A 17,710-nucleotide genomic window follows, 5' to 3' on the forward strand; every position below is an offset into this window, starting at 1 on the left:
CATCTGGTGGTCTTTTGACTATCAAGAAAAAGAATGAAATAGCTGAGGTTGTCAAGAGACCTGTAGTGAGCTGATATTTGGGCAATGCACCATAAAGGATTTGTCCTGTGACAGGCTTCTTGGTACCAAAGCTGCCAGTTGTTTGAGACAAATTCTTACAAACAAAAGATAGACACAATTCATCTTGATATTCACTTATGTTCCATTTTAGTCCTTCTGAAAACAAAAAAAATTCAAGAACACAGACTATGCAGAAAAGTTTTTCTGTTTCATCTGCCATGTCTCTCTTCACACCATTCTGGCAAGGCTATGTGCACTCTCAGATGCATTACTTTTCCTTTTTGGTACTACAGATAGCTAAACCACTTACAGACCAGTAATATAGTCCAGTCTGCTATTCCTTATTCAGTTTCATAAAATACATCTTGTGTGTCACTTATTTTATAATAACCAGTTTTAGTTATGTGAGAATCCTTCATTGAGATTCAAAACAAGTGGGTTAACAAAGCTTCAAGCACACATTGGCACTCACAAGGCTGTGATTTTATCTCAGCCTTCCTTTCCATTAAATACTATTGGCAAAAGTCCAAGGTACAGATCCACAGATCAATAAGAGCCAGGTCCTGCTTGCTTCACTCTCCAGCAGACACTGCCTAATGGAATTTGTGGAGTTACTTAACCAAGAACAGTGGATGTTAATAAACTATAAGGTAGAGAGCCAAGACATGCCTCTGCCCCAGTTTTTAGTCACATTCTAGGTCTTATGGCATCACTGGTTACTACAGAAGCCTTCAGCCACAAATTATAAAAGGCACCCAAAAATCATACATGTTTTCAGCAAAAAAAAATTCAACCAAGTAGTACCATAAGTATAATTTTGTATCCTAAATTAATAACTTGTCATGCTTTACTTTTCATTTACAAAACTGACTTCAATTTTGCAGAAGCAGCAAACAGCCTTTGCTATAAATTTCAGTTCAGAAAAGGATTTTCAAGTAAGTCAAACACAAGGCTTGGCTTACTGATTTTTTTGATTCAGCAGCCAGTAGCCTCTTAAGGTTTAGGGTGTGCTCAAGCCCTGTAGGAGTCAATAAAGCATAAGCTGAGTACATTCAGTGAAGTTAGGATGGATGCATCTGCATCAGAAACAGTTTAGCTGTTTCCTCATGTATAAAAAGTCACCTTCCTAGTCACTCTTTTCTCTGCTGAAGAAAGATGGTTTTCTATCACAGATAATTATTCAGCTAATAATAAGGAATTACTTAATACACATTGCCAATTTCAGTATAAGAAGCCTTGTACTACTGGACCATCCATCACCTTAAACTCTTTAAACCTTGGATTTTCCTGCAGCCACTGCTACCTGTTTGCACATGCCCTGTGTATAAAGAATTTGCCATCAAGAAGAACAAATGACCTCTTAGATTAATGCTTTATTGACTCATTTGTTCAAGAGGCCTTTCCTTCACTAACAAGGGAGGTTATTCATGCTGTCTCTTCAGCAGTTACGGGAACTACTGTCCTTGGCCACTGAGAAATGGTAAAATAATAAAGCTTTGGCATTTTGAAGAGAGGCTTACATTAAATGGCTAACTAGAAATATGCTGTCAAGGCCTGAGCAAATGCTGGGCTCTTCAGGGTTTCATTTGATCTTAGACTAAAATCACCTGCTCTTTAAAAAGTTTTTCTCAGCCTTCTCTCATGTATAGATAGAAAATTAGCTCCTGGACTTCCTGAACACATTCTGTGCAATAATCAATATACTGCCATATAATTTTTTGTGGTATTTTTGTCTACAAGCAATTGTTTCCAAAAAACACCCAAGTTTTCTAAAGACTATTATCTTACAGCAACCTTTGACTTTAAACAGAGTCTCAGTGAAATGTAGAAGGAAAAACATCAAGTTTCCAATCTGTTCTTGCAGGTCTCCATTTGTGGGGGGCAGGAAGTGAACAATGCAAAGCTGGGGGAGGCAGATTAAGAAAGTAATCATTTGGACACTATATATTTTGGCTTAAAAAAATTATTATTGACTTGTTCCCATTTTATTCTCCACCACTGAAATGGTGCTCTCAGGAAGCAGCAACTTCCCCTGCCCTGTTTCATACTGAACAGACAGTGATATCTGGAGTTTTTCTTTCAGGTGACTGAACAATTATCAACACCTAAAAGACAACCCTGTCATCAGTTGTTACAGAGCCTCACTTGCAAAGGCTCTTACTTACATTTGTAAAGTCCTTTTCATTACAAAGCCCATTTGAGATTAGAAAGCTAAATTTCTCAGAACTAACAAGATGTGGTATCAACTCTTCTGATAAAACAACTTTGTGATTGCTTAAAAGCCATTCCCTTCCCCACTTTTATATACTTATCAACTCCCTTGGGTATTTGTAGTCACTAAGTTTCATTTTACATAGAAATAAAATTCCTCCGAATGTCATTGTCAAAACTCCAGATATTTTCCTACTGCATGTACTCAAAGGTGTTTGGGTAGATCTATGATCTTCTCAAGAGGAAATAGCTATATTTGTATTACAGAACAGAACTCATTTAGAACTCGTTTAGAGCATGTGCAGCATGCAAAAGATTTAAAATTGGTCCATGAGAACATAAGACCCACAAGCAGACAATAAGATATTCTGAAGAATGTACTAGTGAGCGTGAAAATACATAAATTCATGAGTAGAATTGTTCTCAGTATTCATAAAGCATATTTTGCCTCCTTTTCCTGCCCTGATTCAATTGCCATCCCAGCATTACTTTCCCTGGTTTAAGCACACACACTGAGACATAAGAGTGGATATAGATATTTTTATCCCTGTTTCTGATCCATTTATCACACTTGTGATAAAAGAAAGCTTTTCCACTTCAGCTTCTAGTTTGTTCCTCTTGCCAGAATTGCCTGTACTTACTAGCTGTTCTTACTAGCTTACTTACTACAGTCCCAGTGACTCCAGACTCCCCAGGGATGTAGGCAAAATCTGGTGGAGGCAGCAGCACCAGCAGGGAACAAAGTAGGTGATGCTCATATTCAAGGCAAAAAAAAAAAAAGGCATAAAACCTACTCTTTGGACTGCTGCCCACTCAAGCCAGCTTTAGTCAAACCACAAATATGTGAGCTATTTCAGACACCCAATCTCTTCCAGTTTCTTGCCTTTTCCATGAGCCAATGCATGATGCAGCACAAGAGCTATAACAGAATTAGAGTGTCAGCATAAAAGAGATTAAACCTCATAAAGAGTTCATTTATTTAGATTATAGAAAAACATTATTTAAAGTTTGAGTAAGTTAATAACTGGCTGCTGTTTTTAACCAACATTTTGGCAAGGGACAAATGAAACTAATTCCATCCCAGAGCTCAGCCAGTCCCTCTGTTCTCACCCAGCAGAGCCCTGGCTGAGGCTGTTTCCCCTTTAGTGCAGAACCTACTTGGCAGCACCACACACCTGCTGGAGAGGAGCAGTTCCTGCTGCTGCAGCAGCAAATCTGAGGGCAATGGATTTTTGATCACAACTGCAAACTGAACGTCCCTTCGTTCTGTGTATTCATGCTAAAGATATCTACTGAGTGCAATGAAGTACTTGGGGGCTAAGCTGGACAAAGCCTGATAGGTCTCTCTCAGATTTCAAGCCTTCTGCATGTGGTGAGCAGACTTTTAGAAGGAATCATCACCTGGCCTGCACTCGGTGCTGTGCAGTTCTTACCTGCACTGCTGCCAGCCACTAGGTGGGAATGTTCACCCTGCAGACTCTCCAAGAGACAGCAGAAGCCCCAGCTGAAACCCTGCTTTCAAATAAATCCTCCCCTTGCTTACAGATGTGCAGCCATGCAGTAAACCAGAAATGAATTTGTTTCCTTTCAGATCAACAATTTTATTTATTTCTAACTATGCTCACTTTTATGCTAAGCACAGAGAAGCATTGTCACAGCATCTCATGTGCATTTGCTGCTGTTTTTTTCCTTGGACCTGTAAACTATTCCAAAGCAACTCCACCCACCAGAATTCAATTTCCTTCAGTGGAAGTTTCACAGGGCAGATGCATATTGCATCACTACCATTCAAAGCTGATATAGCAGCATTTTTCATTGTTTCTCTGATATTGGAGCTAAGAGACGAGCTAGGAAAGAATGGGGAGTTTGATCATCCCAAGTAAACTCAGGGTTTATGATTTGCTCATAAAATGTTACATTGAAGTTACCATGAAAAGCATACAGAAGAGGTCAGAGGAATCATGCACTGAATTTATCAGAGACAGAATATTTCTCTATGCATCCAAATCCTTCTGTGCACCGAAGAACTTATGAGCAAATGCGACAGAAGAAAAAAAAGAGGGCAGCACAAAATTCATATGCTCCAAGAATTGCAGAGAACAAAAAATGAACATGGAAATATTCTGAGCACAAGAATGAAAAATTAAAGCTCAGATTCCAGTCCCAGCTATTTAATCACAGTATTTTTCTGATAATACAACTTCCCTTCATCTTATACCTGTTTTGTGAAGTTGAAGAATAGAGGTAACTGCTGCAGTTGGTCACAACATTCTTTTTTTTCCTTCTTTTCCCTTGAGGAGCTGAGGAACAAGGAACAAAAGAAGATAAAACAACTTCTGTTTAAATGGAGGTTTGTTACACAGACCAAGAGAGAAAAGAGAAAGTTAAAGAACCTGGTTAAGCTATTTTAGGGAGGTCCCTCAAAGTAGACTTATTCAGGGTTAGACCTCTGCCTGACAGAGCAGAAACAGGACACAGAATCTCTCAGAGTGTCCTTCTCACAAAGTCAGCAGGACAGTCCCCCTTGCTCTGTGTGTTCAACTAATTAAATACTTAGAGGTTGAAAGGGGAAAATCTCCAAACAGCATGAGTGAAAAACAGAACTTATTTGAGCCACACTTGCTCCAGAGATGAAAGCTGCAAATCACCACTGAGAAATGAAGTGACAAACACTTTTGTTCAGTCTGGTCTCTTACTAGCAGCTATTTGGACCCTTGTGCAAGCACGTGCCACATCCTCACAGATGTTGCCACACCTGCACTGGTGTGGGACAGCCCTGTGTACAAATGCTTGCCCCATTAAATAACAAACCACCATACTGGCTACAATCATCTCCTTGAAAACTAAAATCAATCCCTAAACCAGGCAGGAAGTTTGCTCAAACAGCAAACTTCGCTCTTGGTTGCAAATTTTGGATAGATTTGTGTGAATTACTGCAATTACTGGGGAAAAATAGGGGAATAATTCATCTTACCTAGATAATTCATCAGAGAAGATGGCCGCTGAAAGCAGGGGAGAATTGCAACACACTATATAATTTTATGGTTTTATTTCACATTAAAGAAATCTTTTTTAAGAGTAAAGATAATTTGAATTGCAGATGAATAGAACTTCAGGTCTTGGATTGTTTCCTGCGTGGATAAACCAAAATTCCAAAGGTCAAACAGTAGAATAATACTAGGCAAGGAAAGTTAATGGACTTGCACCTACTTATACCAGGACAGCTCAGCCTATTTGTGGGTTTTTTCCTCACATTTCCCCTCTGTCCCATTTAATAGGAACTCAGCAGCTAATTCCAAGTATTTGAATTTGTTATATCTGTGCATTCTTAGATTCTCTCCAAGGCAGCTCTTGAAGGATTCCTAACTCCTTGTCAGAGGCATGAGTGCCCTCAGCTGTACTTGTTGCTGAACCCTCAGATTAGCTCTTAGTAATATTGTCATGGAAAATTGGTTCAGACCTTACAAAAAGGAAATAACTTATTCCTTTTCTTCCATACATCTTCATTCCATTTTCCTTAAATAGCCGCAGAATGGCAGAAGGGTCTGGGCAATGTCCAGTGAAACAGCCTGGCAGCTGAGCCATGGCCTGAAACTGTGCTCCACTAACATCAAACAGGAATTATTCATGCAAGCACTCCTTGTGTATTCATAGGCTGTGTTGCACATACAACTTCTCAGAAGCAGCCCTGCTAGCTAACACCAAATCTGAATAGTCTCAAAAAGCCTTCTTGGCCACCCAAGAGTAGAATTGTAGAATGGTTTGGGTTGAAGGAGACATTGCAGATAATCCAGTTCCAGCCCCCTGCCATGGGCAGGGACAGCTCCCCCCAGAGCAGGTTTCTGGAAGCCCCATCCCACCTGGCCCTGGACACTTCCAGGGATGAGGCAATCACAGCTTCCCTGGGTCAACACTGGCCTTTATGATTTTAAGGAAGAACAAGTAGAAAGCCACGGAATAAAGGACCCCTTCCCTTCCTGGGCACTGCTGGGCTGGGAGCAGCTCTAACAAAAGGACCTGGCCTCAAGCCATAGGACTGTGCTGTGGAGAAAAGGTGTCCAACAGCATCCTCGGGTGTCATGGCAGGGTACAGCTGGCAGACCGAGGGACAGACTGGTGCAAACATTGACAGAGGTCACCAGGGTTCAGCAGAGGTTGCTCAGGGACTGGAGCTCTTGCCCTGAAGGAGAAACTGAGGGACTGGGGGTTGTTCTGTCTGGAAAAGAGCTGGTTTCAGGAGAATCTTAAAGCAATTTCTCAGTGCCCAAAGGTGTCAGGGAGCTGGAGCCAAACTTTTCTCTGCAGTTCATGGCAGAAGGACAAGAGATGAAGAAGTGAACTGAAGCATGTCAAGTTCAGATGAGTCATAAGGAGAAACTTTTTCAGAGGAAGTAGATCCCAGTGGAGCAGTTTGCTCAGAACATTGTGAAGATTTTCAACACCTGTCTCGATAAAGATAGAGCCAGAGTAATGTGCTCTGACCTCATGACTGACCATGGCCTGAGCAAGAAGTTGAACTAGATACCTCCATGTGTCCCTTCCAACTTGAATGATCCTGCCATCATATGAACTCACAGATTAGACATTTAATATTAAAGGAACTACTGAGGAAAAAAGTCATCTTTTACACCAGTTGTGATGAAAACTCAGATACTATAATGTGAGTTATCCTGTCTCAGAGAAGCAAAAAGATTATGGCTCATTACAACCCATAATTTTTAAGATGATGGAATTTTCCAAAAACTTCTAACAAATAAAGAGAACCAAATAAAGGGACAAAAATACATGTGAATACTAAGCAGCCATAAGCCAACTATAAATATGGATCGTTTGATCAAACTGCTAAAGTGGCCGGAGAGATCCAAAGAGTTAGTGATGCAAAAAAAAATCTGTAATTACTTGCTAGACAAAGAAAATTTAAGAATTCTGAAAGTCCTTTTTAAACTTAAGATAAAATATTTGAATGCCTATGTTGCCAAGTACCTATTTAAACTGTTAGCTTTATCTCTAAGATACTTCTGATAATGATTTAAGCAGGAAGGAACTGGGTTCTTGCAAGGCCAATCTGGTTAAAACTTCATGGTTTGGCACCATGATTTGTTTTTGATTCAAATAAATATGAATTTTCACTTGCTAAGCAAGTAATGAGGATCATATTGTTATTTTGGCACTACAGACTTTTGTGAAACACGAATATAGTCACTACAACTATTAGGGATTTTGCTACAAGATTTGAGAGACTTATGATCCCAGCAATGTGGCCAATATGAAAATTAACTACTTTTTTAAATTTAATAATGGAAATATATTCCAAGTAAAGCATAACAGTTATACAGAAAAACATATATTTTTACACTGTAATTAAGTCACCTTATTCTGCCAAGGAAAGTACACATGTCAACAATCTAATTTTATTACTTCCTCGATATTCCAAGTATAAATTAAACTTCTAACAAGAAAGACTAGTACCCATACATCTTGGATTCCTCCTGCAACTTTCTTTAACAATTTGTGACAGAGAATAACCAAGCTTGAGGGGGGAAAAAAAATCTTAAAAATAAAAAGCCAAACAACGCATCAAAAACATTAAGTTTTCATTCTAGGATCAGCCCCACTGAGGAAATTTGCTCCAAGATACCCAGTCTGTCTGATGCCAAGAAATACATGGCTTGTGATGGGTATTTTTCTGTTTGAAAATGCAGTTGAGGGTTGTATTTTCAGTAATATAGTTCTGTCTGAGGAATACTTAAGAGTACAATAACCTCTGTGTCGTACTAGATCATTGCAAATGCTAAAATAATGGAACATTGCCTTAATGGAAAAGGCTGCAGCCCTAGATTTCATCTAGTTTCTAAAATAACGTTCACAAAATAATTGGCCACCCAGACATTTGTAGTTTATCCAGCATTGTAACTTTCAAGGAAGTGACCTTATAATTCTGACCTCTTGGTCATTTTTAAAAATATTTTCCTTTGTAAGTTTATTAATTCCTTGTAATTGACTACCATCAGATCCCCACTTGATCAGCTCCTTCATTGTTTATTTTCCCAGAATAATTCATCTCTCTAGATGAGAGGACACGAGGCACTGTCAGTCACTTCCTCCTCTCCCCATTATCCCGACTCTTGTCTCTAAACACCGGATTTAGTTGTGAGCAATTCAAAGCAATGACCAAACATGATATAAAAAGTTTAGGTTTTAAGCCAAGTCCCTACCAAGGCCAAGTTTATGTGCTGAAGCATGAGATTTTCTCCAGAAGTAGAGATATAAAGTAAAAACAGGGAAGTGCCCCAAGTTTCCAATTTCTGGATCCCAGGTCCAGGTATCTGAATGGTTCAGAAGCCTCAGGAAGAGGAATTGCAAGGTGTCTGTGTGGAGCCTCAAGCCCTTTAAGCAGCCTGTGCCATTTCTCTCTTTTTTAATCAAACAGTGCTTAAGAGAGTGATTAAATGCCTTGATATCTTACCTGATATCTAAAACCCTTTTTTCTAAACATCAATTTTATCAGCAAACTTTAGAATATTGGAAATTTTCCACGTAGTCACAATTTTTTCTTCCCCCACAGTAATTGTAGGAAGTTTGTTTGATCAAACTTTAGATTTTCCCTTAGTTTCAGGGCATCAGATATGTAATGTGCAATGCCTTGCCTTCATTAAAGGCTCAAGGTGACCCTAAATTAAAATTCAAAGCAAACATTGTCATGGGATATATACAGAATGAGCTGAATAAATGCTGATAAATTATGGGACAAAAATGGAATAAAATGTCACTTGTCAGTGTCAGCCCTATGTCACTGATGCTGTTTAGAGAAAAGACCTGATTGAAACATCAGGCTAATCAAGTGACCAAGATGATGACTCAGATAAGAAATATTTGTTATTTTTAACCAAATCAATTAAGGAGAAGGTTTGCCACAATTCACCCCTAAGAGATCTACACAAAAACTGCTTTAACAATGATACAAGAGATTCACACAAATCAGACTTCCACTATGACAAGTGGGTTGGAAGGGTTTGTTGCCTTTTCTTTTTTTTATTTAGTAACAGGAAGAAATAAAAAACCTCAAAACTTATAAGCTGTCCCTGTAAGATTCCAGGGAAGGTGTTCTAGTTGTAATGTCATACACCAACAGAATAGTTCTGCACTGCAGAGGGAGTCTGTAGTAGAGCAGAAAGCCAGGATTGACTCCATCCATGCTTCAAAGTACCACACTCTCCCACCTGCAATCTTTTCCTCTATTTCCTATTGCATGCCGTGTTTTGGCACAGACCCTTCTCTGCCATCACAAACTACATCCCAAAATAACCAACATTTGCACCACAGTCAACAGCCTAACTCTGAAGCTTCATCTGTTGCTTTTTGCTTCTTAGGATTATTAAATAACAACAAAAAAAGGCAACTTGCTGGAAGTTCGCCCCCTCTGAACATACTGCACATTTTTTTCTGTTTATGTTTCTTGCTACATATTTTGGCCCAGCTTAGAGTAGCTTAGAGACCTCTACATTCCAAAATAATAAATCTTCCTTGTCTAAGTTTTTTTTTGTCTTGACCCTCCTTGGGTAAAGAAAAAAAAGATGGAATACTTCTCTGAGTTTAGTAGCTTAAGGGGTTATTTTCTAGGGAAGTGTAAAAGTATTTTGTGTGTGTATATCTTAATAGGATGCACACAGCTTTTACTACAAAAGCTCAAGGGCTTTTTGGAGCAATTCTTGCACGGTTACCAAGAACTGAAACATAGATAATGCAGAAAACCCCCTTTTTTGTTAGAGACTGGAATCTATTAAATTTCAATTTTCCATGCATTCTGGTTTAAGCAACTTGTACCACAGGGAACCAAACGTGTTTGGCTTGGCACTTCAGTACCTTGGCACCTCAGAAGCTGCAGAAGAGATAAGGAAGAGAGCCAGAGGGAAAATCTGTTTGCAGACACATACAAAACACTGATTCCTTTCAAGAACAGGTAGGAATCTGTGTTATTAAATACACATTTCATCTTACTTTGTCACAGCCACTCATCTCAAGAGCTGTTTCTGAAACACAGCCAGAGCTGTGTAGCAATAGACTAGTTTGTAACACCAAGGAATAAAGAGCTGATAATGGAAGCTGTTGCCAGCCTTTGCCCCCCATCACGGTATCTTACATCTTCATGCTAACTTCTTGCACTTTTAATCACATTACTTGAAAGCACGCACATAAAACCTGTGCTCTGTTAATCATCTCTCACTTCCAAGCAGAAAAGAAGCTCCATGGCCACCAGCAGTGTAAAACACCTCAGATTTTACTGCAAAACTTGTTTGTGTAATTGAGCATCTCTGAAGAATTGGACATGTGCAAGCACAGCATCAGATTGAAATGTATCTGTATTTACCTGGGTTTTTTTCCTCTTATACCATGAAGTCTTCTGATGCTATTATTTAAAAAAAATAAAATGCCTGGCTTATTTGATATTAATGGACATAAAAATTTTCCAACATAAAGTTGGAATAAACAGTATCCATGTAGTGTAATGCAGTTGTAGTCCCCACTTCATCTTGTCACAGAACCTTTGCTTACAAGAAATTTTCTGAAAACTTACAGAAAAACACATTATTTGGTTAGGCAATACTGTGTGTTTTCAAAACAGATTTATGTTTCAGATAGTTCCTAACAAAACAAGCAGAAATACAAGCAAGTCTTTATGCAAGCACCTCAATATCTATGTGACATGATACATATACATAAAACAACACATTGCAGGCTACTGGTAGATGAGTAGTGAATTTCACTACTTCATTTGTCTTTTGTGGGAGTGTAATGGACATCCTGTGGATTAGGATATTTGGATAATCTCATGCCCAAGCCTTTCAGCTCAACGATTTGAGGAGAATAATGTACTACTGGAGACCTGTGTTGCAAAGTGTTCCTTTATCAAACAACAGGCAGTCTGTCAGAGTATTTCTATTCCACTCATGACATAGCTGCAGCTTATTTTAAAAATTATTAAAATTTTAAAGATTATTAAATTTAAATATCAGTAGAAGGAAAATACCCAGTTAGGACAGAACTATAAGGCAGGGCAGAGGCTAACAAACAAGGGCAGGAGCACAGAGCTCACACCTTAGCAAGATACTAAACTAACAGCAGGTACAAAATCTAACAAGAAGAAATTACCTACTTGATGAAAGCTTCCATGAATAAGGGAAAGAGATAATCTCTTCTGGAAGGGGCTAGAGAGAGAATTGTTTTCCAGAGCTTTCCTGAAATACTATTCCATTTAGTCACAGGTAGCGATGCTACTGAAAATGCCCTCTTTTCAGTAAGCTTGTAAAACTCAGCAGGGCATTTTTTTAAGGCATTAAAATGAATGCCATGACTAGGCATTCTCCAGTAATTTATGTGCATTAATTTATGAAATCATTTCACTGTGGTTCTGTTGTATATGCAGTTAAGGCTTTTAAATTTTTTGTATCGTCATGTCACTTGCCACAAATGGAGACCCCATGAGACATTCAAATGCCCCAAAACTAAACAAAAACTTGCATTCCTAATGCTAGTAGGCAAATTTGCTTCCTCTTTCACAGGAGATCACATGAAATATGATTGACTGAAAACATTAGAGTTACCTTTAAGAGGAGGCAATTATTTGACCTCTGATGTATTTCACAATACAAAGCCAGAAATACACTATGTATTATTAGAGTGTCTGTAATTCATCTCTAATAAAGTAAAATATTTTTGCTATTGCTCTATGGTGGGTTCTTGTTAATTCATGGAAATCACCCTCATTAAACCATTGAAATGGACAAATTAGTCTCAAATATGTCTCTGTACTTCTGCTAAGGAAAAGTAGCACAAAAAGCATAATTGAAGGCTGCCAATTTGCTTCATGTGCTGATCTAATAAAAAGTCATTTTAGTTACAGGTCACGAGTCAGAGCTAGCACCCAGCACATACATAAAAAGAAAGACTGGTTTAGAAAGACAAAGATATTCTTAAAAAAGTATCTTGTGTTTAAGTAGTCAAAGTTCTCAGAGCCACTAACTTACTTAGAGAAACTCTAGTTTTAATAGTTAATTTGAAACATCTGTAACATCATGTAAAACCAACATCATGATTTTTCTTTTACCAGGATAATCACTCAAGAACTGGCATAAATTCAACTAAGTAATTATACTATGCAAGACCTTCACTTTTCTTTTTCTAAGGTCTGTTCCCCTATTCATATGACTGGACAAGGTCTAGTAACCCTGCCCTTTGTTCCTTGAATCAGATAGCTCATGAGACACTTCTGAGTTTTGCTCACGTAAAGATCAATATCTGTAATTCCAGTCCTGATCACCATTTTTGGGGTTTTTTTTCTGACTGCAAAGAAAGGCTTCAAAATCAGGATGGTACACTTTATTTGGTGTTTCCAGGGACTAAGTTATTCAAGAGAGTTATCATTAAAAAAAAAAAAGCATTTTCTACCCCCACAAAAGGGATCGTCTTTTTCTGGATTTAAGTAGGTTTTTTGAAGTGCTTGCATAGGAATTGTTACACGAAGACAGAAGGGTAATGTTTCATTTCTATAAGTTTCTACTACTTATTCTGGCATTTAAGTTTCCAGAACTAGCATTCTCTGTAGTGACCAATTTAGGAATAAAGAATGTGCAAGAAAATGTGGTTAAACTTTTCCACTTTGGAGAATGACAGAAATTTCCCAAAGCAAGTACAGGATTCCAACATCATGTCTGGATTAACTCTTTTGTGATTTCCATGGTGTTACACAGGGCCTTTGCACAGCCTATGGGACAAATGCAGAGATAAAAAAATTTGGAGTTGGAAAGGCATCCAAAGCTAACTAGACATGAGTGGAACTGTTACCTTCCCAGGTGGATATGATTGGCCATGGATGGTTTTGGAATTGCTGTATTTACTGCCAATTTTTGTTCACACTGTATTCTCAGCTGGGCTCTTTGCTAGCAATTTTTCATCATTTTCAATATACAGAGCCTGTTTTAGTTAAAAATAATAATGGTATTTTACAAAAAAGATAAGTGCCTCAAATCAGCAAGTGCCAAATCTGCGGCTCAGAGATAAATTAGACTTTTATGTTTGCTTAGAAAGGAGGGGGGGTTTGAAGACAAAAAAATGTATTCAAACACTTAAGCTCCACAACCATGAAGCCAAGGTCTTGACCATATTAGAATGTAAGACAGAAAGGATATACACTGTAAGAGCAGCCAGACTAAAGGGAAATAGCTGAAACATAAATCTGCTTTAAGGGTGCCGGTGGCAGAAGGTATTCAGGTGGAGTAGCAAAGGGAGGCCATGGGCTCAGGTTGCACATCAAATGACTCTGTTGCACCATATAATTTCACACAGTTAGGACTGGCAAGGAATAGTTGTATATTAGTCTGTCCTACAGAGCAAAAACACGAGAGATTGCAGCCTTACCACTCTGGCCACTCTAACTGGTTTTCCCTTTGAGCAAACTGGGTATTCAGGAGAATGTCCTGAATGGTCAATTTTGATTTAAATAGGAGGAAAGAGATCATTATCCTGCCAAGCAAGACCTGAACAACTCAAAGTTTTAATATCTTCAAAAACAAGTGCCATGTAACAAAGTCACTTCCTTCTGGTGTGAGGAGAACCAAGCTGCTTAAGCCATGGGAAAAATCAACTTCTAATATCATTACCCAGAGGCTGACAGTCACAATATGCAAAACAATTATATGGAACACCAGAAAAGTACAAAGACTATCAAGTATGCAAAAGTATTTTTAGAAGAATTCTATCTCCATTTTCATAATTCAATAGCATTTGAAATAAGTACATCACAGGCTGGGTTTCCATTAAGAAGCTTGCTTCAGCTTCTGTATTTTTTCACATTAGGAGAGTAAAAACCACAAGTGGCTATAGATTTTATTATAAATTAAAACACTCATAACATGGGGGAAAGAAGCAGTGAATCCTCCAAAAATACAACTGCTTCCAACATAATTTACAGTAATAAAATACCACTTTTAAAGTGTCACTGTCATCAAGGAACCTCAATAAAAATACTCATAGTATGGCTAGCAGTGGGACCCTGTTAAAAATAATCGATTCAGAGACTAATTGATTTTGTTCAGAATGAAATACATCCCAAGCTGCCGTTTGTCTTGCACTAAGTGACTTGTGGAAACTTTTTGGCATTTCTTAAACACTTCCTGCCCAGCAGCACAGATTTCCTCTTGGACTGGTATGGAGAAGGGAATCAATACAAATCCAGTCTGCTGGTCAGTGAGGAATTTTATTGGCTGGATGCCTTGGAGAGAAGCCCTACATTTCCACTTTACTCAGAGAGGCTGCCACTTGGGTGCAGATTGTCCAGAAGCAGGAGCACAAGGGAGCACACAAAGGCACCAGAAATATGTGAACATGCTCTTGCTCTGCTTTGTTGGTTTGCTGCTTACCTGGCAACAGCAGGAGCAGAGAGGGTTCATTCCAACAGATATTTACCTGAACTTTCCAAAACACATCCCTGCCTCTCCCAGCAGAAAACAACATCACAATAGAGAAAACAAATAAATACAAATAATACAAAAGAATCAGTGTCAATGAATTTAACTCTCATTATATGCTCTGTTTCCAGGAAGTTTTTCTAATTATAAGGCCTGTGTATGATCAATATTGCCTTTAAACATATATTTCTGTCTGCTGTTTTTATTCTTGCTAGTTCACCTCCACTAGTCCCAAAAGCAAAGCAAGCATGATTCAAGTTTCATGAAGTGACCAGTTAAGCAATGTCTGCAGACCCCATGCAGGTCTTGCCCTGTTGGCAGGAGAAGCTCTCATACAAGCTAGTACATTAAAAACCACCCGAGAATCCCAACTAAAGGAATACCCCCCCAAAGACTCTCATTTGGAGGCTGTTCCCTCATTTCTGGAGCTCAGACTTGTCCTTGGTGAGAGAGGCAGAGCACTGACACTCTGTGAACACCAGCAATTGTATTTCCCACTGCACACCTCTGTTCCCCTCATTACTGCTGGAGCACAGCGATGCCACGAGCCATCCTCCATCACCTCCTGCTATAAAGACATTATCTGGCTGCAATTACATTACTAATTCAAGGCAAAGCAGGTGGTAGCTTGGAAGTTAATGAGAACAGAACAGAAGCAATGTTTTGTTTTCAGATTAAGAATTCCCTAGAGAAATGACAATTTTGTAAAATCACTTGCAAAGCCAGGCTCTGCAGCAGCAGCAGCCCAAAACCTGAGCAGAGCTATAGTGCCTTTGCTGGGATTATTCCCACAGAGCATGAGTTCACACAGCAATCACATAATCTAAAGAGAAATGCAAGGGGGAGTCTTCATAAATCATATAAAAATGAGATCCTGGGAAATAACAGCTGTAAAGTTTTACAAGATGCAAATGAGGAAGGAGTCCTACAGCAGCTATACCTGAGTTTTTTCTCATTTATGCTTAGGTTTGTTGTTCTTTTTACAAGGTCGTCTTCTCAGTGCTCTCATTTCTTTATTGCTGGGCTTAAAAAGTTCATCTTTGTAGACCTTTTGTATCCAATGGTTACACAGAAAGTTTTTGAGCCTTCATCAGAAGTTGTTTCTCAAGATGGTATCAAACTACCCTAGATAACAAAGTACCAAAAGCAGATTTAAAAGACAGAAGTTCCATTGTACCTTTTCACTGTGGGACCAAACATGCTATTGGACTAAGTACATAATTCTTTATATCTGCCTGACCCAAGAAACTCCAAGAATTAATACATCTCACTTCTTTTCTATTGACTTCAGAGTAATTATATCACTATTAGAGCCTGCCCTGAAAACTCAGAATTTTGGGTTCTCAGTTTTTTAAAGGAGTGAACCTTTCTGCCAAGAAAAAATTCCACCACTGGGATGTATACAAAAATCAGACATAGAAGAAGAAATGAACTTCAGTTTAATAGAACAGCTATTAAAAACAAAACTATACCATACACTAAATGAATCCTGGAGACTAACTCAAGTTATTTCAAGATTATTTACTTTTTCTGCACCTTGTGCTGATCTTGAAGGCAATTTAGTATTCAGGGTTGCAGGGAGATAAATTAACTTCTATTCAGAGAATACCTTTGATTGCAATGAAGTACAAATTAATGGTTTAATTGACTTATTGCAAGTCAATATCAACATTATTACAACAAACTTCCAGCTCAAGACATAAAACTAGTTTAAATGTTTTCAAAGAGGAAATATAGATAGGCAGAAAACAGCTGTTCAAACCACAAAGATTCTATATTAAAGTCAAATCTTACTTCTTGGACAGTGTTAAAATAGCTACAATAAATCACAGGTAATAAAGACCTCAGTTTTACAGCTCCTTGGAAAAATGGTTTCTCTGTAAGCATAACACAGACAAATGACATCCTTCATTCACCCTAAAATGACCTAGAACACACGAGGTGCCTACTGAATCACAGCATTCTGTAATGCTTCCCCAGAACTTCAGCTATGTGCTCCATCCTCATGCCCAGCCAAACTGCTCCTGGCTAAAAGCAATTCTAATCTGGCAACATGGATGGATCCTGCCCACAGGTTTGTGTTTTAAATTGAAACCCATAGTAAAGCTTGTATTAACCCATTTTCAAAGCCAAGCTAACATGCATGAAGCAGAATTTTGCTTTCAGAGACTGAAGCAAGCACTTGCTACCTGCAGGCAGAATCCTATCCACCGATCCTACTGCTGTCTTTGGACCTGCAGCAGAGAGTTTCACACAATATACAAAGTTAACATAAGGACTAATACTGAGTAAAAAGATCCAAATTCTGATATTAAAAAAAAAAATTAAAAATCTGAGAATGCACAGTCATTTTGGTTGGCTTTAAAATATGGTATAATTATTACTCTCCAGTGAAACACAGCTACTGCTTTGTTCTCAGTGCAAGAAGACCCCATATTTAGAACAGCCAGTTCTTGTGTGCTGCTGTCAGCTGACCTGATCAAACATGATATTAAATATCCTATTTCTATGCCAAGGAAAGAAGAGTAGCAGAACTTTCATAGTCTAGGGCTTTAGACACTGTGAAATAAGGCAGAATTGGCTGCAGAGAAAGGCTATGATAGAGAATATCCTGTGTCAGTAAAACCAGAAATCTCTAAGTCCTATTGCGATTCCCAAGGTCTGCATGCATTTAAGTTTGGCACAAGGTTCCAGCATTTTCCCTGGATTAGATGCAGATGGGTTCCACATGTGGATGTTCCTCACACCCCTCCCCAGATGCTTCTTGTTCCTCATCTTGTATGGGGAAAAAAAAATAGTGCCTTAAGAACATGTTTATGTTGCTGGTTAACAGCTCAGCAATGTAAAACCCACTTCTCCAAGACTCTAACGTGTTCACATACTCAAAACAATAGAAGACAACTATGATGTACAAAGCCAGAAAAAGTTGTTCTTTCTGCAGTTCACTATTCCAGAACAAACCAGTACAGCCCAAG

Source organism: Fringilla coelebs (assembly GCF_963513975.1).
Source record: "Fringilla coelebs genome assembly, chromosome: 2".
NCBI lineage: Eukaryota > Metazoa > Chordata > Aves > Passeriformes > Fringillidae > Fringilla > Fringilla coelebs.